General features: G+C 46.6%; 1 long non-coding RNA gene across 1 annotated transcript; it reads left to right on the top strand.

Moving 5' to 3' along the window:
* Positions 1 to 785: 785 nt before the first annotated feature.
* LOC126948896 (uncharacterized) lies at positions 786 to 23,970 on the top strand. Its single transcript, XR_007723567.1, has 3 exons — positions 786 to 959; positions 8,824 to 8,930; positions 21,569 to 23,970. It is a non-coding gene; the product is annotated as an uncharacterized LOC126948896 (long non-coding RNA).
* Positions 23,971 to 24,001: the final 31 nt, after the last annotated feature.

Below are 24,001 nucleotides of genomic sequence, written 5' to 3' on the forward strand. Positions count from 1 at the left end.
GTGCATGACTGTGGATCATGGACCTCTGGGTCATTCACAAATCCTGGAACTTCAGAGGTAATTTGTGAAGGCCAAGGTCAGCCCACTTAAAACAGTTCTCTCTTTTTCTGTCCCAATTTGAAATTCTTACTGACCCCAGAGTGAGCAAACTGCAAGGAAACATTTGTTGTGAGAAGACATGGCAGGCCAGGACCATTCGCCAAAGCTGGGCCATTCAACATGTGTCACTGTTGGAAATGGGACAGACAGTCTAATTCTCTAGTGAGGAGATTTAGAATTCTCTGGAGATAGGAGAAATTCATTTCTTTGCCAGTAATCTAGCTCATTCTGTTAAAAAGGCCTTAAAAGTGCATCATGACAGAGACAGCTGAGTCTGACGTCCAGCCCTGCATGGGTAAAGTCAGCTCCATTTATTGGACCTATATGTAAATTTTGGTAAATAGTCAGGCTCTTATCTTTAAGGAATGGTTTTTCCGAGAGACTCTTTGCCCAGCAGAGACCTCGGGAAACCAAAGATGGCAAAGAACTAGCCACTCTGTTCTCTGGCCCTATCTCTCCCAACTTCCACCTTTGCTCAGGTAGGTAGAACCTTCATGTAAATGGTTCCCTACTTATAATGCACATGGCAATTGCCCAGAACATCTGTTCAAAAGGCAGGCTCCAGGGTCCAACTTCCAGGTTGAGAAAGCTGATATAGCACCCAGGTATCTGCAAGTTAATTTTTAAAAGAAAGTCACATGGGGCAGTAATTCTAGCAAACCTTCCTCCTAGGCCCCTGCAGATCTGTGGAAACCCAGTTGCATAGGGCTTCATGGCTGGCAGGGGCACCCCTTGCTCTGTACATCCCAGAGGAGGCACATCTGAAGTCGGCAGAGGAAGCTTTTAGCCTCCCTTCCCCTCCAACAAATTCCTGCTCAGGCCAGCAAGGAAGAGAGTTTGAGTGTGCAGTTGTTTATGGGGTAAGAACAAGAAATCTCTTCTGATTGCACTTCATAAAACTGCTTTACACAACTGTGACTTGCTTTACCATTGTCATTTACTGTGGTGATCCAAATGAATCAGCCCCAGTCTCTGGTCTCATTCTACCCCTTAAGCCTTCCCAGGATTTACTGCTCCTGAGTCCCTTTCCACTAGGCTGGCAGGTCTGGATCCCTGCCGCTAGGTGCACTGTGGAACATTTGGAGAGCTTTTGTTTTAATGCCAGTGCCCAAGCTCCACCCTGAATCATGGAAGTCAGAATCGCAAGGGAGGAGTGGGGCCCAATGTAATGCTTTCTAGCCACTCCCTGGGTGCTACTGATGGTAGTCAGAGTTAACAACGTTTGTGCTAGGTTTTCTAGCCTGGCTGCACGTTGGACTCCTCCAGAGCAACTTTAAAAATCTGGATGATGCCCGGGTCCCACATTTTTCCCCAGCACTGGAGTGTTTTTAAAATCTCACTCAAAGTTGAGAACCACTATTTAGACCCTTCTCTTTTACAAGGAAAGTCCTAGCACAAACTCGTCCTGGAGTCATTATTAACTCAAACATCTTCAGGTTCCTTTGGGGGCGTAGGAGTGAAAGTTTAGCTCCCAGACACCACGATGCCCAGGAATAGAGGGCTGTTGCACCCAACTGGGGCTGTGTACATGTTTGTTGACAAATGGAACTTTGCTCAGCCTGAGAGCAAACCCTGTAGTTCAGTGGGTTTGCAGACTTGTAGTGCTACTCAAAGTGTAGTCCCTGGACCAGCAGCACCAGCATCAGGGAAACTTGTTAGAAATGCAAATCTTCAGGTGCCACCTTGGACCTATTGAATCAGGAGTGGTTGTCAGTGTGGGGTCCAGCAATCTGTGTTTAGTAAGCTGTCAGGGTTATGCTGGCGCACGCGTGCTCTAGCTTGAGAAGCACTTCCTTAGTGTGCATAGGAATCATCTAAGAAGCGATATTAAATGTAAGACCCCTGCACTTCCCTGCAGAGAGGCTGATCCTGGAGGTCTGAAGTAGGACCCAGGAATCTATTAGTCAGCACCCCAGGATAAAAATGGTTCCAGGGTCACACCTAGAAAAGTCTAGTAGAAGCCATTTGGGCACAGAGGCCAATGCTCCATTTGGCCACATATCCCACAGCCTGCGAGGCCTCCAGTCTTCCCTTCCAGGCTCACACCCCCACTCACAAAGCTTCTGGAGTATTAAGCCCTCACCACTCCCCAGCCTTCCCTAGAAAATGGGCTAAACCAATTCACAGGGGGTGAAGGGCAGAACTGGTGTCCCAGCACCAGGGTTCTGTTGCAGCTTCAGAAGTCTGTATTTGTGGACAGAGCTCTTCCAAAGGTTCCAGGAGGATGAAAACATCCAGTGACTCCCAGACATTGCTGGGCTGGATACATTTATTTGTAATAATGATCCTGGCTCCACGCTTCCAGATGGACAGTCCCAAAGAGAATGGTTTGTTTCCTTTCCTCTTCCTCCACGATGCATTTTACGATTGCAGAGGGTCCTGCTTGCCATGTGTTTGCTTCTAATCTGTAAGTGCTTTTCCACGGGCTTGGCTCTTGGCAGTTCCCATATTTACCGAAGAGAGCACACGCCGTCAGAGGCTGGCTCCCGTCCAGCCTCCTCCAGAGTTCAGTGTTTGGAGGTTGGCAGCAGATGAAGAAGCATGGCCTCTCTGTCGCCGGCTCAAACTTTCAGGGCGTTTTGCCCCTCGCACTCAATTTCTGTTATCTTTGAGGGGCTTGCCTTTTAATTTGTTTCTCCGGCAGCCATGCTAATAAATGGGCCACAGCTGAAGAGCTGTCTGAGCAACAATAGCTGCTCAGTTCCATCAGCCAATTTGTCTCGGGCACCGTTTGTTATGAATCCTCCAGCCCATTAACCCCTGAACCTGGGAGATGCTATCTCCCCAGGGATGAATTACCTTTATTTCCAGACATGTGTTTGCTCATTTAGTACCCTATTCATAAAAGCAGCCCTGTTTTGGCACTGTTTTCCAGAAATGAAGGGGAAGGACACATCATTCGGGAAGAGTGGCTGGCCATAGCCTAAGAATGATGGCTGACATTTACTGAGCAGTTACTATGGGCCAGGCATAATGCTAAATGCTTTTTTGGACATTGCTTTTTAGTCCTTGCCACAGTCCTGAGTCCTGGACAAAATCATGAACTGCATTTTGCACAGGAAGCAGCTGAAGCACAGAGGGGTTCAGTGACTTACCCAAGAGCACTCAGCTGTAAGTGGTGAGGCTGAGAGTTGAACCCTGGTACCTGTTTATTTTAAGCCAACTCTCTCACCAGCTGGCCGAGCTCCTCCCCTTGAGCTCTTCCCACATGGGCTGGGGACAAGGAGGGACATTTGGATCACAGGAAAGAAGAGTTCATTGGCCTCTAATGATCCTTACCAATGGATTTCACTTTCAGAAAAGATGTTTGTTGACAAAAGTACCACATCTGACTATTTTGAATTTGAGTGCTTATTTTAATCCTGAAGTTTATTTTAAGTTACACACACTGTTTTATTCATGTGAGCGAAAGGACAGAAAATTATACTTAATACTGCACAGATCTGTCACCATTCAGCTTGAATTGATATCTACCCATATCTACTCTTGAATGTGGTAGGATGCGACCAGGTCTCCTGATGGCTTTGGGCGGTGCTTGTTCTGAAAAATCTTAGAAGACGGAAGTGATTCATCTTCTAGAATTAGATTTCTCATTGAAGTTGAGTTAGTCTGCATAACAAAACTAAAATACCATTGTTTAAAACACAATCAATTCCCCTACACCGGGATTTTTTCTTTAGCAGTGTTCTCAAGCTTAACACATGAGAATCACCAGGAGACATTTAAAAGAAATCATGATGCCTAGGCTGCGCCCCAAAAGATCAATTATATCTGGATCTCTGGGAGTGACATCCAGGCATGAGCATTTTTCAAAGATCCCAGGTTATTCTAATATACAGGGTGACTGAGAACCAGAGCTCTGACATAAAGCAACTCCTAACAATTCCATGATAATATAATGGTGCCACAAAGTCAACCCAGGTTCTTTCCATCTTTCTGCACTTCCAGCCTCAGCACCTGGCATTCATTCTCAAGGTTACCACATTGTCCAGTATAGCTGCTGAAGCTCCAGCCATCACATCGGATTCCAGGTGGGAGGAAGGCAGAAGGAAGGGAAGAACTAAATGATGTAATGCCTGGCTGTGATGACCTGAATTGTGTCCCCCCTAAATTCATATATTGAAGAGCTAACTCCCAACGAGACTATATCAGAGATAGGGATTTTAAGAGGTAATTAAGGTTAAATGAGGTCATAATGGTGGGATCCTAATCTGATAGGATTGGTGGCTTCAGAAGAAGAGGAAAAGGGTCTTTCTCCTCCTCTCTCCCTTTCTCCCTCTCTCCCTCTCCTGCCTCTCTCCATGCCCCTACTTTCTCCCTCTCTCTGTCCCCTTCCCCTATGTGAACACACGGAGAAAAGCAAACCAGAAAGCAAGAAGCAAGCCCTCACCAGAACCTGACCATGCTGGTACCCTGATCTTGCACTTCCAGCCTCCAGAACTGTGAGAAACTAAATTTCTGTTGTGTAAGCTTCCCAGTCTGTGGCATTCTTTTATGGCAGCCCCAGCAGACTAAGATAGTGGCTGAAGTCATCTTACTTTCATCATTCTTCCCAGAAGTTCCAGCGGCACTTCTGTTTATATGTCATTAGCCAGACATCATCACCTGGCCACCCCTACCTGAAAAAGGGGTGGGTGAATGTTGTCTCTTTGCTGGGTTCATCACCATCTTAAAAAAAAAATCAGGCTTCTATGACCAAGGAAGAAGGGACAAAAAGCATTTAGGTGGCAACCAGCAGTCTCTGGTCTCAATGCCTTGATGAAAAAGGGAGAAGGGGGGCAGGGGTTTGGGAGATGAGAGTGAGCAAATGAGAGCTATGAGAGCGCCTAGGAGAGGGCACTTTGGAAACAAGGAAATTAAGCTCTGTAAGCTCTACCACATGTCAGGGAGTACCAGGAACAGACGGCAGGGTTTCTGCATGGGAGCTTCCGTGGGACCCGGCCTCCCACCGCCTCTCCACCACATCACATCTGTTGTTAAAGAGGCTCCGATGTAGAGTCCAGCTGTTGGAAGAGCCGCCCTTCTATCGGCTGGGCCTTGCAATCACAAATCAGTTTGCACAGAGGTCCCTGGACAAGCACAATGACTCAGACAAGCAGCGTGTTTTTCTTTCAGGCTTTGTCACACGCAGGGAACGAACTCTTTGGCAGCCCTCTTCTGGGCCAGCATAGGAAGGGCTTGGGAAAGCTGGAGAAATCTGAGGTGCACAGACATCTGGCATTGCCCAGAAATATAGACCAGGAGCCTGTCTTTGCTCAGTGAGCAACTATTTGAGGATTTACAGCGTGCTGATGTGCGTGCTGAGAGGACAGATGAAGTTCCTGCTCTCACAGAGCTTATGTTCCAGAAGGATGAACAACAAGCAGTTGAACAAATAAGATAATTTCAGATGGGACAATGGGGAAAAGACGGGGCCACATTAGATAAGAGTCAGACGGTTCTCTTCAGGGAAGCAAGAGGTTTTTTTGTTGTTGTTTTTTTGTTTGTTTTTGAGACAGACTCTGCTCTGTTGCCCAGGCTGGAGGGCAGTGGCAGTCTCGGCTCACAGCGACCTCTGCCTTTTGGGTTCAAGGGATTCTCCTGCCTCAGCCTCTTGAGTAGCTAGGATTACAGGTGCGTGCCACCACACCCAGCTAATTTTTGTATTTTTAGTAGAGACAGGGTTCAAGCCAGGCTGGTCTTGAACTCCTGGCCTCAAGTGATCCACCCGCCTAAGCCTCCCAAAGTGCTGGGATTACAGGCGTGAGCCACTGTGCCCAGTCAGCAAGAGTTAATTGATGAAAAAGAACCCAGATGTGGAGAGAACTGGTGGGGGAGGTGGGGGGAAGAATGTTCCCAGGGAAGAGTGAAGGGAAAGAAGTTGGAGTGTTTGGGGAGTAGAAAGGAAACTAGGGGGTGTGGAGCAGTGTGGACAAAGAGTGGGCAGAACGTGGGGTCAGAGAGGAGGCAGGGACCGGGTCATGGAGGGGTGGAGACAGTATGGAAAGACTGAATTTGCATTTAAGGGCAATGGGGAGCTACTGGGCAAATTTAAGCCAGAGAGAGACAACCGCTGCTTACTTTTTAAAGATCACTTTAGCTGCCATGTGGATAGTGCATTGTAGTATCTGGCCCTTTATGAGAAACATTTGCCAGCCTCTGGACTAGAAGGGAACACAGTTGATGGGGATATATGTTGGTTGGGGAGAACCTGGGCCAACCAGATATATTGGTAGTTTGGGTGTAGGGGAAAGGGAATGATGGAATTCACATTTTAGGCTTTTGGCTTGAGGATCTTGGTGAATGATGGTATCATTTACTGAGATGAGGAGGTCATGTTTGGGAAGGAAAACTGAGAAGTCTTTGGGGCATGCTATTTGGAGATGCCTGATAGCATAGGGAGAGGCAGAGCACAGAGCATCTCTCTGTACATGGGTCCATCTGGGTTCTCATGCCATTCTGATAACTCCGTGGCTATTCAGAAGTTACTCCACAAGGGAGCCAGCCTTCTCACACAGGGGAACATGATCCCTGGGAGAGTCAGGAATCAAGGGGACAGACACTAAGATGGACCCACAGCAGAGCCCTTGCCAAGTCCAGAAGAATCAAGAGAGCCCGGGGACATAATATACATGAGTTTTGAATTTGGCCAGAAGGGCCAGCCAATGGCTAGCATGGCATTAGCACCCCTTTACTAATTAGTTGAATTAGTGCCAGCATTATATGTATGTGTCTACTTAAAGGGTATGAATTGAGAGACTTTAGGTTCCCTTTTCACCCCCAAAATTGTCTCCCAGTCTGAGCTGGATACCTTTATGTCAGATCCCTCCATAATCACCCAGTTTTTTTAGTTGCATCATATGAGGCCAATAATAAGACACCAGTGGTGTCATTCACTCTTCTGGGTATCAAGTTAGAAGCCTCAGAATTATCTTCTTTCTCTCTCTCGGTTGTATCTTCGAAATGTCTTGCAAATCATCAGGCTTCACTCTTCTAGCATGGATCAAAGTAATAGCTGCCTAACTGGTCACTGATTGACAGCAGTTGGTCCTCACCCGGTTTCCATGGTGACTGCCAAGACACACATCTCATTGTAATGGACAATGATGGTTTTGTCTGCCAAGAAGAGCAACTCTCTTCTATCAGCCCCTCTCTGCACGGCATGTGGCTTCTGATGGGGCTGCTGATCCTGGTCCTCTGGCCTCGGCCACACGTGGGCAGATGACTGGTGTGTGCTAATCAGAGAATGCCACCATTCCAGCTCCAGAGATTTAGTCAGTGACTGACATGCCAGGAGGAGAGAGCTTGGCTTTTCCCCTGAAGTTCAATATTTCAGTAGGTTGGTGCAAAAGTTATTGTGGTTTTGCTCACACCTTCAAAGGCAAAAACCACAATTACTTTTACACCAACCTAATAGCTGATTGAGCCAATAGCTAAGAGAGTAACCGGGCAAAAAAAGAAAGGAAAAGTGCTCCAGGCAGAGGACACAGCTCGTGCAAAGGCTTGGTGGCAAGAGGGAGCATGGAGGACACCAGGCATGAAGAGGAGGCCAGTACAGCCACAGTGGGAATGAAGAGGGCCACAGGCAGCAGGTGGCATGATGTCTGTTCACAGTGGCAGAAGCAGCAGTGGTGACGGTGCAGCAAACATTTAAAAATGGCCCCATATGCTGGGCATTGTCCTAACCGCTTTACAGGCAGTCACACGTTTAAACCTACAGTAATGCAATGAGGTAGGTATCATTAGCATCCCAATTTGACCTATGAGGGAAGTAAGACAGAAACAGGTACTTTTCTGAAGTTCTATATAGTGCATGAAATGAGATGGAGAGAGAGACAGGAAGGAGCAAATACAGCATGTGATGAGCAGTGACAAATTAATTTGTCACAGACCAGTCACTAGCCCCAAGCACACATCCCATGACACTGGGCAGTGTTACCAGCTGGTTTGGCCAGAAGAGCTCATGGCTGACATGCTTTTCCCCACCAAGGCCATGGGTAATGTTGGCATTAACCAGCGCTCCCCACCAAGATGGTTTTGGTGGAGGTGCACCCGCGCACCCCCTCTGTAGCTTTACCCTACGTCCTCTGGAGAACCAAATAAGCACTGTCATGAGGTCAGAATCCTCAGAGCATTGAGGGGAAGCAATCATTACCCATCGGCCCCATAAAGCACTGAAGTGGGGCATCCAAGTGCCTGACCAGTAATTGGAGGCTCAGCCCCGCAGCCCGCTCTGCCCCCATGCAGAGCAGGTTCCTGGATTCGCTTCCCATTCCTTCTGCTGCTTTTCCACATGGCTGGATTTATTTTCAAAACAATTTATAGTTACATTAAATATTAAAGGCACTTTGCAGGTGGTGTTTACTGTTTGAAAAGTTAACAAATGTATGTTGTGCCGTATGAAATGGCAAAAACCAATTTGGAGCACTTGATGGCTTGGGCTGGGTGATAGCAACGTGACAACTATTTCCATATTTTAATGAGGCAGCTTCTTCAGAGCAGCCCTGTTACATGATTGTGTGCGAGGGTCACACAGTGCAGACTAAGCGCGGTGCCAGGGACAGAAAGGCCACCGCTAGCCTGTGCTGCTCCGCGTAGCTGTTTGTGAAGCCCAGGGCTACATGGTGGCCTATTTTATGATAATAACTGGACAGTCCTGTTGTTCTTATGGGGACTTCACCCTGCGCCTGGTGCTGTGATGAGCACTCTCTGTTCTTCTATGATAGGCTTTTCCATTCCTTCTAGACTTGTTTATGGAACGCACACGCTGTGCCAGTCATTGTGCACAGAGAGACCCAGTTCCTGCCCTCTTGGAGTGTATATGACACGAGTTGAAGAGAGACAAGAAGCAAGTAAGTAGACTCAAAAATAAGGGAGTTGCAGATTGTCATTAGCACCTGAAGGAAATAAGTGAGTGTAGTGACAAGGATTAACGGGAGATGGGGCAGAGTTGGTGAAGAAGGCCTCTCCGAGAAGGTGGTATTTAAACTGAAGCCTAAAAGATAGCACCGCAGCCATGGGGAGAGCCAAGGGCATTCCAGGCAGATGGAACGGTAAAAGCAAAGGTCCTGGGGCAGGAAAGAGCCCAGCAACTGACAAAAGGCCGGAGCCATCCTAGAGCCCCGAGTGCAGAAGAGGAGGTGGCTGATATTAGAAATCTCCATTTTACAGATAAGAAATCCACAGCTTAGAGAGGTTAAATTTTCTAACTGAAGTTACCTAGCCAATTAATGCAGAGTTTCTGATTGGGTAGGTCTGAGGTGAAGCCTGCATATTTGCATTTCTAATGAGCTCCCAAGTGATGCTGATGGCACTGGTCTGCAGACCACACTGCTTGACACTGAGGCTAATTCAGATTGTGTGCTGTTATCATAAGATGGAAACAGAAGCCAGCCGCAATGACATCCCTAGTGCTGACCCTGTGTCGGACACTGATGTTTGTGCCTATATATACTGTAGATAGTGAATTTTCAGAGCAACCCTTTGAGGTAGGTATGATTTTTATCTGCGTATCTCTATTTCTATGGATAGAGAAACTGAGGTACAGAAAGGCAAAGCACTTTTCCTAAATTTGTACAGCTGGTGGGTGGCCAAGCTGGAATTTGAAATAGCACCCGGCCTCTCGGGTCTGCCATCCTGCCCCTCTGAGGGAGGCACTTCTTTTTTTTTTTTTTTTTTTTTTTTTTTTTGAGACGGAGTCTGGCTCTGTCACCCAGGCTGGAGTGCAGTGGCCGGATTGAGGGAGGCACTTCTGGTCTCCATGTCTCTGGTGCTATTCACTCAAGTAATTACTACTTAAATTTCATACCTAACCCTACAGTCTGCTGCCTCCTTGGCCCTCGTGGCACTGAGTTTGCAAGTCCTGCCTTACTCTGAAGGTTCCTTTTGTTTTCCTGCTCTCCTTCCCTGATTAGTTCAAGCAAATATTCAAAGGAGCACACATTCCCTGAGCTCCTTCTGACTGATGGGGGTTGTCACAGGCTTCTGGAGAGAGCCTGTCTGCAATGACTTCTCCATGGATAATGGACATCGACTTGGCTGCATTTCTCACGCCTTCCCCTTGTGTTTAGCAGTCTCACATTGTTGGAGCTGATGTTGATGGAACATCTGTGATGAACCAGGGGCTGGAATGAGAGCTTTGCAAACCCTCGAACCTGTGCTTCTGGGGAGGTGTTATCAGTCCTACTCTATAGATGGAGAAACTGATGCACAGAGAGGCAAAGAAAATTGTTCTGGGTCTCATAACTGGCAAGGGGTGGTGCCAGAATCTAATCCCACAGTTGGACTAGATCTTGAGCCCTGTCTTCTTCATATACTCTCTGGCCCCGTCAGGATTATCTGTAATGAGATGCTCAGAGAGCCCAGGGTCAGGACCACATAGCTGGTATCAGAAGGGTCCAGGACAGTGGGCCCATCGCAACAGGAGAATAAGCATATCATGGAAGGTCAGGCATGGAAGCCACACAGCACTCAGCCTTCTACATCCTCCTATGTGTGTCTTTTGATAGATGGGGAAACTGAGCCCCTGGGGTGGGAAAGTTTCATTTCTAATTAATTTCTCTTCTCTCTCTCTCTCTCTCTTTTTTTTTTTTTTTTTTTAATAATTTCAACTTTAGATGGAGGGGGTACATGTGCAGGTTTGTTACCTGGGTATATGGCATGATGCTGAGGTTTGGGGTACAATTAATCCCATCACCCCCATACTCAGCATAGTACCCACAGTTAGTTTTTCAAACCTTGTCCTCCTCCCTCCCTGCTCTAGTACTCTGTAGTGTCTATTGCTGCCATCTTTATGTCCATGAGTGCCCAACGTTTAGCTTCCACTTACAAGTGAGAACATGCGGTATTTGGCTTTCTGTTCCTGCATTAATTTGCTTAGGATAATGGCCTCCAGCTGCATCCACGTTGCTCCAAAGGACATAATTTTGTTGATTTTTATGGCTGCGTAGTATTCCACAATGTATATGTACCACATTGTCTTTATCCAGTTCACCATTGATGGGCATTTAGGTTGATTCCATGCCTTTGCTATTGTGAATAGTGCTGCAATGAACATTCGAGTGCATGTATCTTTTTGGTAGAACAATTTCTTTTGGATATATACCCAGTAATGGGACTGCTGGGTTGAATGGTAGCTCTGTGTTAAGTTCTTTGAGAATTTCTCTTCTTTATAATACATTAATCCAGGCTTTCTCCACCTTGGCACTATTGACATTTTGGGCCAAATATTTCTTTGTTTTACAAGATTGCCCTACGCCCTGTAAGATGGCTAGTGGCAACCCACTATCTACCAGTGGGTAGACTGGCCTCTACCCACCAGAGGCCAGTCGAACCTCCCTGGCCCCTGGCCAGGTTGTAACAATTAGCAGTGTCTTCACATTGGAGGCTGGTTGAAAACTCTAGCATTCATCTAACAGGGCCCCTTGCTGGCTTACAATTCTTCTAGTTTCCCATAGTTTTTCTGCATAAAATCAAAACTCCTTTGCTGGATCTATAAAATCTTCAGTGATATGGCCCTGCTACTACAATTCAAGATGCTTGGCTCTACCCAGCACCCTCCCCAACACCGAGAGAAAAAAATAATAGCTGACAAATACCAAGTACTTCCTAAGTGCAAGGCATTGTTCTAAGTATAAGTGCACTCTGAGGGTCACCATCTCTATGTCATAGCTGAGAAAATCGAAATCTCTAGAGTTTAAGAAACGTGCGCAGGGCCACATGGTTAGCCCCTGGCAGATCTCCAGTTTGAATCCTGGCATTCTGACCTTGCCCCCAGCCCTTCTGCTTAACATACATAATAGGAACGATGGTTGCTCAAGCTTCTATCACTGCCGTTCCCTGAGGATGAAGCCCCATCCTGCTTGTCTGCACCTCTGACTCCTCCCACCCTCACTGTTCCCAGAGAGTGGGGACAGCATCTCTTTCGTTGCTCATCAAATCCTATGCCTGGCACAGCCCCAAGCTCAGCCAGTGTTTGTAACCCACCGGGTGTGTCAGCCCAGGACTCACCTCTCCTGGCAGGGCTGTCTTCATCAGGGATGATTTGCTTGACCAAAACGAACTCGCTTGAGCTAACTTAAACACAGGGAAAGCAGTCCTGAGGAGTGAGGTTATCTTGTGGGTCACAAGGACAAGCATTCATCTGGGTATCCTCTCGCTTAAGACTAGAAATTCTTCACAACAGACTGGTGCTGGGAATTGGAAAGCTGGAAGGAAGCAAATGGGCATTTCCTCCTCTCTCTTTGGGTTCTTAGGGAGCACTTTTCTCTTTCTCTGCTTCCTTTGCCTGCTTTTTGCTGTAGACCAGCCCCGAGCTCTTTCTGTTTGCACACCAGAACATGTGACCCCTGAATGCCTGCCCAGCATGGCCACCCCAGCCACCCCAGTGCAGGCAGCTCCAGCCCAAGTCTATGCACCTTAAAGGTTTAGTCCATGAAGTGACTTGATTCGTAAGTCTGAGCCCCAAGGCCAGGTCACTGGGAGGGAAATCCCATTGGCCCTGCTTGGTCAGGAGGTCACAACCTGGCTACAGATGACTCACTGGGGACTCTGAGAATAATCTCTCTCAGAAGGTAAAGTGGGCTGAGACAGAGGGAAGAAGATGAGTGAGAAAGGAATAGAAATCCAGGGGAGGCCAGGCGCGGTGGCTCACACCTGTAATCCCAGCACTTTGGGAGGTGAGATGGGCAGATCACTTGAGGTCAGGATCACAGGAGGTTCGAGACCAACCTGGCCAGCTTGGTAAAACCCTGTCTCTACTAAAAATACAAAAATTAGCTGAGTGTGGTAGTGCATGCCTGTAATCCCAGCTAGTGGGGAGACTGACTCAGGAGAACAGTTTGAACCCGGGAGGCAGAGGTTGCAGTGAGCCAAGATCACACCACTGCACTCCAGCCTGGGCGACAGAGCGAGACTTCATCTCAAAAAAAAAAAAAAAGAAGAAGAAAAGGAAAGAAAGAAAGGCAGGGGAAAATGGAAAATTATGGCAGAGGAAACAATGGGGTGAAAGAAAGGCCGTGTCTCAGATCACCCCAGGTGTCCCTGAGTTGAGGACACATCTCTTTCCTCCTTCCAAGGAGAGGACTTGTCACAATGTTCTTGCGGGCAGAGCTGGAAAGGCTTGAAGGAGACCACCCATTGAGGTCCCCACATAGTCCTCTTTGCTGCCCCTCATCCTCCCTGCTTTACGGTGCCCAAGCCAGGGCTGCTGACCAACCACTGAGTGTCTTGACAAGTCTCAGGGAAGAGATGGACAAGGTACAAAAGTCCTCCTGCTGGTCGGCTGGGAATGGGCTCCCTAATTATGTTCTCAGCCAATACTCCCTCTGGCCACAGCTTCCAGTTAACTAGCAGCAGCCAGTGGGGTGGGGCAGACAGACCACGTTCCAAGCAGTTATAGCCAAGCCAGAACTGAACACTGTCACAGAAATGTGAAGGGTGTGCTGGCTTCCGGACACCCCAGATTATGGCTCTGGTGTTGTGTCTATATGATGCAACCAGGGTGTGTATCTTCCCCCCAGGGAAAGGCCTTCCCCACTCCAACCACCACCACAGGTGGCGTGGAGAACTTGCTAGATGCACGCAGTGTCTTCTTCCTCCTTCTCAGGGGCCCTGCTGAGCCCAGAAGGCCTAATTATATTTTACGGGTTGCAGTTTAGGACTTGCGGTTAGGCAGGAAAGCGTGTGATTCTCAAAGTGTGGTTCCCCTTAACGCCTGCATCTGAATCCTCTGGGGAGCTTATGAAAATGCAGATTTCTGGGCCCCACCTTTGACCTATCGAATCAGAATCTCTGGATTGGTGGGACCCAGGAGTCTGCACTTTAATAAACTTACTTCCTCCCCTCTGCTGCACATCAATCGTGTACACACCAGTGATTCTGCTGTACTCAAAAGTTTAAGGACCGAAAATCACTGGCACAGTGGTTAAAAGCTTGGTGTCTAAACTCAGAGCCTGACTCTCTTATTAGCTGGCCCTGTGGCCAAATTAGTTACTATGCTTCATCTCAGTTCCCTCATCTGTAAAATGGGCATAAACACAGCATGCATGTCGTAGAGTTACTGGAAGCATTCAGTACCCTTAGCTGTAAGCAGTGAGCACTGCCTAGTGCTAGCTGTCATACTTTGTGGTTGGTGGAGGACAGAGAGGATATGAAAGCTGTGAAGGCCGAAGACCAGAAGCCAACCCAGACTTTAGGCTAGAGCTGGGGGACTGGGGTGCCAGGGAAGAATGATCCCCAAGCAGAGCACAGCAAAGATGAGATGTCATCCAGGGCAAGGCCCAGAGGAGGTCACATGCTGTAAAGTCCCTGCAGTGAGAGAGCATGGGGCACCTAGGGATCAGAGCCAGACACAGTCAAGGGCAAGAAAGACAGGTAGGCAGGAGCCAGATGGGGAGAGGCCTGGTAGACCAAGGCATGGGCACTTGATCCTGTGGGTGATGGGGTGATGGGGAGCCATTCAGGGGCTTGATGCAGGGTCGTGTAGATTAGATTTGTACATCGTTACACCTTTAGACATGGGCACCTGAGGTTCTTGCTTAGGGTGTGATTTATAAGACTCTGCCCTGGACCCCACAGCCTCCCTAACAACCTGGTTGAGGAGTCGGTGATCCCAAAGGATATGCCACCTGGAACCTACACCTACTTCTTTATGCATCATGCTTTACATACCTGGAACTCCTGCTCCAAACACCCTGAACCTACCTTTGGGGTCTGTGCACACCTATTTCTATTGTCCCCCTTCCTTCTCCAGGGAGGCCGCTGCAGCCTTTGTCCAGCAGGCCAATCTGAGAGGCAACTAACTGTGTGTGTATGGGAGGGGTTGGCAGCTCTTGAACTTGCGTTCTGTGGGGTCCACATGTGTGGGGCTGGAGATGGGCCTTGCACCCTCCTTTGTGCCTTTCTCCCAGGTTGCAGTAGGTATCAGGGGCAGGACTGTTGCAGATTTGCTCTCTGGCTGGTCAGAGGGGAACGGACTAGGCGAGGCCTCCACACTCGAGGCCTGCAGACCTGTTATGAGCCTGTTGTCAAAATCCCAGCCAAAGAAAATGGTGGGTTCTGGCTAAGTCGTGGTGGCTACGAGTGGGGGAAGGTGACTGATTCAAGAACTATTCAGTAGGTGACCTCATACTGTTCCCTGTCTTGTCTTTGACTGCTCATGGGAACCAACCCACCATTCCACAGGGAGGAGGAGAAAGTAATTTGAAGCTAGCGGGGTTAGATGCAGAAACAATAGGCTTATCCAGACTATATAGAAAAAGGTAAAAGAAAAAAAAAATCAGTGACACACAAAAGCTAATACAATATTACCTCACTTGCAAAGAGCGTTGCTGAAAGACAGGACCTCTGGTGCGTGGCAAAGACTGAAGAAGAGGGAAATCAGGGAGGGAAGCTTTGAGTTTATGTGAGACTAAGGCTAGGTAGTAATCTCATGCTTTCTCATTGCTGCCCATGAAAAAATTTTAGCTTGCCATCAAAAAATAGAATTTCTGGAAAACTTACATCCTCCACTATGTGCGTGAGGGCTTCCCCATGTTTGAAGACTCTTCTGATAAGATCAGTATGGATATTAACACATGTGACCTTTTGATATTATATAACAAAATGTGTCAACATTTGGCAGATGTGCGGAACTCTGTGAACCAATATTTTCCAAATAGTTGATATAATGTTATAGAATCACACATGGGTTAAAGGTCCATTTAAAACACAACATAGATTGATTTTAATATGATAAAATATAAAAGCTCACTGATAGGGTTTCAGATTTCAGGTTGCACCTAACCATTACAAAACTACCACTTGTTGAGTTTTGGTACAGTATCAAAAAAGAATAGCCACAGTTTTCTGAAGAGGGTATTAAAATTGTCCTTTTGTTTCCAACTGTATGAAGCTGGATTTTAAAATATACTTCAACCAAAACAACGCATCACAATAGATTGAATGAAGAACATATATGCAAATCTGGCTGTCTTCAATTAAGACAGAAATTGAGGTCAGGCATGGTGGCTCAAGCCTGCAATCCCAACACCACCTTAGGAGGCTGAGGTGGGAGGATTACTTGAGCCCAGGAGTTCAAGAACAGCCTGGGCAACATAGTGAGTCCTTGTCTCTGCTAAAAAAAAAAAAAAAAAAAAAAAAAAAAAAAATAGTGTGGTGTGCACCTGTAGTCCCAAATACTTGGGAGGCTGAGGCAGGAGGATGATCGCTTGAGCCCAGGAGATCGAGGCTGCAGTAAGCTGTGATCGTGCCACTGTACTCCAACCTGGGTCACAGAGCAAGACCTTGTCTCAAAAAGAAGAAAAAAGAAAAGAAAAGAAAAGATTAGACTGGCAAAAATGTAAAAACAATACAACTTTATTTTACTAATTTTTAAGAAAATATAGTTATTTTTCATAAAAATATGATATACATGTTAACATATAAGGGGTTTATTATTGTTATTCTATTGAATTAATAAATATTTTAAATACATATTTTTAAAAACATTCTTTGGGCTCCTGTAGTTTTAAAGTTGTAGGGTTCTGAGGCCAAAGTTTGAGAACATCCGTTCAAACTATTTCTTGGAAAATCTCACTTTTTCACTTAACACCATATCAAGGACATCTGTTCAAATATAATATCTAATAATGTAAATAATGCTCCCTTTTTAGTACTTAGACTATGCCCAGAGACTGTGCTAAGCAGTTTGCAAGCATCAACTCATTTCCATTTACTGTTTACAAAACAACCTGTGTGAGGTAGGTACATTTACCGCTATCTGCAGATGAAGAAACTGAGGCACAGAGAGGTTAAACTGCTTGTCCAAAGATACACAGCTACTTAGGTGATCAGCCAGTTTTGAACTCAGGCACTCTGACTCTAGAGCCTGCAGGTTTCATAGTAACCAAAAGTATGGAAGTCCCAATATCTCTGTGAATAAACATACCTTGAGTAGGTTTTAAGGACTAGAGTGGTATATAGGGCTTTGCTTAGGAAAACATTGCAACATAAATTTGGGTAGGTGATTTATGTAACCATGAATCTTTCTCACCATAAGTAATCTGTGGTCTTGGTGTACCTGTTGTGTTTTTGCACAGGTCTTCTAGTACCCCCAAAAAAACTCAAAGACCAGAGAAGACTAGCTGTCCATCTGCACACTCTTTTGAGATCCTCAGTGAATACCTAGGGTTTCCCTGCCAAACTGTGAGGAGTGCCTTCTCTAACCCACCTCAATCCACCTTCTGTCTTCTTATTTACTCTTTCATGACCCCACAGTTTTCCTGTAGCCATGTATCCCAATTGCTAATGATCTGTTTGTCATCTGGATTGCTCAGACTTCTGCTCTCTCACTAGATCACGTCGGGGTCTAGTTGCTCCTTGAGAACAGGGAACCTGGCTGTTTGCATTCATCTTTGGGTCCTGTGAACCTAGGACAGTGCTCAGTACACTATAGCTCTCGTAAATGCTGGTCGAGTGAATGACTGTGAAGTAGACACTCTCAGAGCTCTGCACCTAACCCCTTCACTGTTTCTGTTTACACCAGCTCCTGAGGGACTCTGTTTCCTACCAGTCTATCCCTGCGCTTCTTCATCAGGGGCTGCCATCAGACAACTGGAGCCTTGCTGCACCAGTCAAGTGCTGGCGGTACCTGAAAATGTGTGCCCCTCTGGGGACAGCCCTTAACCAATGACAGGTGGTGAGAATTGCAAGTAGAAATACTTCGTCATATCACCCCTCATCAGGACACCCCAGATGCACCCCACTCTTTCCAAAGCTCCCCTGCAAGATTGAATCTAAAGTACCCTTCACAGCAGGGGTTTCCAACCCCCGGGCCATGGACCAGTACCTGTCCATGGCTTGTTAGGAACTAGGCTGCACAGCAGGAGGTGAGGCAGGTGAGAGAGTTAATTTTCACCTGTATTTACAGCCACTCCCAGAGCTCGCATTACCACCAGAGCTCCACCTCCTGTCAGATCAGCAGCAGCATTAGATCCTCATAGCAGCACAAACCCTATTGTGAACTGCACATGCAAGTAATCTAGGTTGCCCACTCTTTATGACAATCTAATGCCTGATGATCTGTCACTGTCTCTCATCACCCCAAGATGGGACTTTCTAATTGCAAGAAAACAAGCTCAGGGCTCCCACTGATTCTACATTATGGTGAGTTGTATAATTATTTCTTTATATATTACAATGTAATAATAATAGAAATAAAATGCACAATAAATGTAATGTGCTTGAGTTGTCCCAAAACCATCCCCCCACCCTCCTGGTCCATGGAAAAATTGCCTTCCATGAAACTGGTCCTTGGTGCCAAAAAGGTTGGGGACTGCTGCTTCATAGGACTTGACTTGCCACCATACCCCTGCTTGCTCCTTTCCCCTTCCCATCTGACTTCCCCACCACCCTGTGTTTTTTCCTGCAACACTTCCTCATTCAGCACACATATCTTTGCCTCTGAGTCTGCTCCTGGAAAACTGGACCTAAGACAGTTTAGAACTGTGTCTCCCTAAGAGGCATCACCCCTCATGCCTTATGGACACTTCATGTTTGTTGAATGAATGATACCAAGATCTCATTTATAATCCTAGAGCTCTTGGGCAAGATTTAAGGAGTGGAATGGCTAAGAAAGAAACTGTTTCAACAATATTCTCTAGAAACCTTGATAATGAAGACCTCTGGGAGGGTGGTATCTCCAGTGGAAGGCTGGAGCTGGTTCCTTCTGGCTTGTGGGAGCCAATTGTTCCACATTCTGGAATTTCGTAAGCCACTTGTTAAATTCTAAGGAGCTTGAAATTGGCCATGGTAGGAGTATTTACACCACAGAAATTGGCAGATGCTCCAAATCACAGCTATTCCCATCCTCTCTTATACCTTCAGGGAGCCAGTTTGCTCCACATTACTGGACATAACCCTTCAGGGTTAACAAGGAAAACCTGTACAATAAATAAAATATAGCATATTGGCTAAAACTATGGGTTCTGTAGCCAGAGAGACCTGGGTTCAACTGTATTGTCATTTATTGATTCTCTGACTTTGGCAAGATACTTGATTTCTCTATGCCTATATTTTCTTCATCTATAAAGCAGGGCTAACACCATTCATCTCTTGACATAATACATTTGGTCTTAATGCCTCATGTGTAGAAGCAGCTCCATGAATGCTGGCTATTAAGTTAGAACCAAGAGACACATAGAAAGTCCTGGAATATGGCCTTGGAGACTACTGTTATGGTGCCCCCAGGTCAGCAGACTTCACCTCACTGCTTTATTCTTTAGTTGTCAGTGCAGCCCTGTCAGGTCACCTTGACCAAAAGCTGTGGTCTGGTGACCTCTTAAGAGGATGAATTGCTGGTCTCAGCTGAATGCTTATCACGTAGATACCCAAGGCACCAGATGTTGGCTCATTCTACAGATCTCTCGAAGAAAGAATGAGCACTGGAACTCTGTCTCTGTGGCTGCCTTCTAGAAAAGACAATCCACCGGAGGCAGATTTGTTAGCAGGAGCTGTGCCCAGATGGCTGGAAATCACATTGCCTCTGAGACCAAGACCCACGGTCCTGGGGCACTACAGTGACACAATCCCATCAGACTTGGCACCAACAAAGCAATACATTTCCTGAGTCAAATGCAATTGATTGGCTAAACTTGAGCAACATGAGGACTGTGTAGCCAAAGCCACCACTGCCCTGCCCATGTCTCCTGGGGACCAGTTCATACCTGCTGGCTTCCTTTCTGCCACTGCTGCCTTCCACTTTGGCCACTGTCAACTCTGCACAAGATACATGCCCCTAGGAGTAGCTGGCAGCCCATGATTGATCGGAGTTGGTGGCTAAATCCCCAGCTTCCTCACAACTTGGGTGAGACAACTCAGGGGTGTGCTCTACAACGTCTCCAGAGGTAACTAGTAGTGGGATGAGTCCAGTTGTCCACAGGAGTGACCTGCTCATGACACACTGTGATGGACTGCCTTCCCTTCCCTTCCTCATCTCCCCACACCCCTACTAGTACCTCCTAGTTCACTTCCCAGATAAAGTATAGGCCCTCACAGCTTGGTTTCAGAGTCTACCTCCAAAGACAATAGATGCCAATTATTCAACACCTACTCTGGACTTTCTTCTGTGGAAAGGTCATAAAAGGGGTGGGTCAGGGTCAGTGCAGAGAAAGAATAATGAGCCAAGCTAAGAATGACAAAGCGGGCTGGGATTTCTTTCTTATTTTTTTTCTTTTTGAGACAGAGTCTTACTCTGTTGCCCAGGCTGGAGTGCAGTGGCATGATCTTTCGGCTCACTGCAACCTCCACCTCCCGGGTTCAAGTGATTCTCATGCCTCAGCATCCTGAGTAGCTGGGACTACAGGCGTGCATCACCATGCCCAGCTAATTTTTGTATTTTTAGTAGAGACAGGTTTTCACCATGTTGGCTAGGCTGGTCTCAAACTCCTGACCTCAAGTGATCTGCCTGCCTCGGCCTCTCAAAGTGCTGGGATTACAGGTGTGGGCTGGGATTTCAGATGAAGGATTGTTCTTCTTCAGCTGGCCTTTCATCCTTCTTGGGTTTTGACATGCAATGCTTATGTCAACCTTGTAAACATTTACTGCAAGTGTTTTACCAAGACCCAGAATTATGGGTTTGCTGAGGAAGCCCTGGAAAAAATGGAGCAGACATTTAAAACGAAGTTTCTGGACTGGACTTTTCCATGAATAATAACAAAAGACAGCATTTATGAGGCTCTTACTTTTTGTCAGATACTGTGACCAAGGGCATGATCTTATTCAGTCGCCACAACAATGCTATGTGGCGGGTCCTACTATGTTTCATTTTGTGGTTGAAGAAACTGAGTCTCAGAGAGATTAAGTCATTTGTCCAAAGATGTCCAGACAGGTAGGTGGTGTAGCCAGGAATCCCATGGTCACCGGTGTGCCAGGCCCAAAGTGTGATGAAGATGTATAGATCAAAGCCTCCCTCTTCCTCTACCCCACTGGACTACCAGATCCAGGGAATGATGCATTTCTCTGATTGGTTCTGTTTTTAACAAGGTGCTGATGCTCATTGTGGAATACTGCAAAATTCCCCCTCCTTTCTCGACCTTTCTGCCTCTGCAGCAGCCTCATGTGTTCATCACAGGCACATCAGGTGGACGGGAATGAAAGCCACTGTGACAAACAAGACAAAGGCCACCGTTGCCAGTGGCCTGGGACCTGAAAACAAGTCATTGTGTGTTAATTCTTCATGGAAGAAAACGAAAGGTCGTGTGTGTCAGTGTGAATGCTGGCTGTGAAATTAATGCTTTAGCCAAATGACTCAGTTGAGACAGAAACATGATTTTGTTCGCACTGATGTGAGCCAACATCTCAAAAAAAAAAAAAAAAATGCTGCTTAGAGTCAATGGAATCTTCGGAGGCCAGGCCTTTCAGTTTCTGCTGCTCCTAACCAAGCTACTTTGGTCTCTCTGATTGCTGCCCTGCAAAAACCAGACAGAACTCACTTTTCTCCATCTTTCCACAGGTGTAAGAGTACCAGAGGGAGGAAAGTGGAAGCTACTAGAGGCAGGAAGCATAAACTGGGTCCCGATCCCTGATTAATTGAGAATCAGCCAACTTGGGAAGGGGACGGCTGCACAAGCCCACAGAACGCAGACTCCCAGAGGAGGCAGGGGTAGGAAACTCTTGGCTGTGGCCCGATTGTCTGGGAGACAGGAGTCAAGATGGCTTGGTTTCAACAAACTGGCTTTGATTACTTGGCGTTTGGCTCTGTGTTCTCTGGCCGGGTCAGCCTGACCCAAGGTTGTCACCCCAGAGGACTGTGAACTAACATGTGCAGTTAACTGGCCACTGCTGACCTGCACCTGGAAGACAACGTCTCAGTTGTTAGGGCTTTTGTTGGCCTGTTCGGGAACCGATTCTTTTTGCCTGCAAATTATTACAGGTTCCTGAGGGAACCATGCCAGTCCTTGCCCTTTAGCTGCTCTGCTCTGTGCCGGGGGTAGAGGCTAAAAGAGGAGACAGAATGGGGATAAGGAGGAGAGGAGAGGCCGTCCTTCGGAGGTGGATATTTTAAGGCTCTAATGTTAGCTGTGGTTGGAATTGACCAAGGGAGGCACAAGCAAGAGGTTGGTGGGCCGGAAGAGGAAAGAAATCAGACTTTCTCTCCAACTCCTCTCTCTCCTCTGCCTCAAATGGTCAAAATTTTAGGGAGACAGAATACAACAGGGCTGGGATTAGGATGAAGTGAATGCGGCTGAGTTGTGCAAATACGAGGTCAGCTCCTGACCTTGTTCATCATGGAATTTTTGTATTAATGTTGATATTTTTTAAATGTTGCATTGAAATATTTATCTTGATTACTGAGCTTTTTGACATTTCCTTAGACTTTACCCCAGAGCAAGAGCCTTGCTTGGTTCACCCTGGTCCTGGCCTTGCCTTCCAGTGTGTGGGACACATTTACATACAGAGAAAAATAAGCAATCCAATGGTCTAACTCTACTGGATATTCTCTATGCTGCTTTCATGCACTCAATAATGTGTAGTTGAGCACTTCTATGTCAATGAATATAGTTCCACATTGTCCTGGGCTTGAAGGATGTGTTATCAAATATTTTACTAACCCCCCCATTGATGCATCTAGCAGGATCTGTCCATGCCCTGCCCATATCTCTAACATTTCCATGTGTTCCAGCCAAACTCCACTGCCAGTTCTGCATTTCAGATCTGCAGAATGCCATGCTGCCTATCACTTCAGCAGGGAAAACTGCCATAGAATTAACACCTGCCAGGAATAGCTCTTGACCAATGATTAAGAGGGAATTGGTGTGTAAATACCCCAGCTCCCTTGCCCATCGGGTGGGACAACTCAGGTGTGTGCTGTACACAGTATCCCAGAGCTTTCTCCATAGCTGCAAGCTCCAGTTGCCCACAGCAGTACTTGGCTTAATAACCTGCCTTGATTGACTGTGCTTCTCCATATCACTTTTCCTTTCCCTCCTGGGGCTGTCTACACTCCCCAACACAATAACAACTGCACTTGAATCTTTGTCTCAGGATCTGCTTCTGTTAAGAAGGCCATTCCGATTATTTTGAATTTTTCAATATTAACATGTTCACCACCCGTATGGATTTTAGCATATTAATAGCCCCCACCCCCTCCTTTGGGGATGTGGTCCATACAAACCAAGGGTAATAGAAGAAGGTAAAGTAGAGAAAAGAGACAGAAACTCTGAAATTCTACCATGTATCTCAGAGTTATGTCCTATAAAATGAGCCTTTTCACTATGTGCTGTGGCATCAAAAGTGTTGAGAAGCATTGTTCTCACTGGTCAGACTGTGCCTTCACCTCTGTAGCTCCAGTGAGTGACGCATAGTAGATAATGGATAAATACATGTTGCATGAATAAAAGGAGGAGTAATTGGTTCATGCTCTGAGCTTCTGCCAAGCTGAGTATGTAAGACCATTTGATTTACCTGAGCAATTGAGCATCTGTGCCTCAGGACTCTCTAGTTCTACCATCAAGACAGAGAATGGTGTGATACTCAGGTTAACAAGGTGAGTCCAAGAGAATTGCCCTGGAGGCATAAAACAGGGGCCCAGCCTTTGGAGATAAAGCATGCTGTGGTCCTAAAAGGCAGCAGGAGAAGAATCTTCCCAAAGTGAGAGTCAGGCCACAATACCTCCCCTGGGAGGATATCTGTGCCTGTGTATGTTGGAGAGAGAAGGAGCTTTTTCATCCCAAGCGAGTAGAGAGGTTACATCCTCTGACTGCTTTTCCCTCTCTCTGTCTTTCTCTCTCTCCTGCTGTGAAGGCCAAGTATGACTTCACAGAATCCCTAAGCTCCATAAATCAGTTCTAGATCCATCCCTTGCAGCTGTAATGAAAGCAGGATTTTTAACAAAAACTGGATGCTTCTACTGTTTCAGTTGCTATCAATTTACTCTAGAAGCATT

This window comes from Macaca thibetana, chromosome 2, assembly GCF_024542745.1.
Source record: "Macaca thibetana thibetana isolate TM-01 chromosome 2, ASM2454274v1, whole genome shotgun sequence".
Classification (NCBI taxonomy): domain Eukaryota; kingdom Metazoa; phylum Chordata; class Mammalia; order Primates; family Cercopithecidae; genus Macaca; species Macaca thibetana.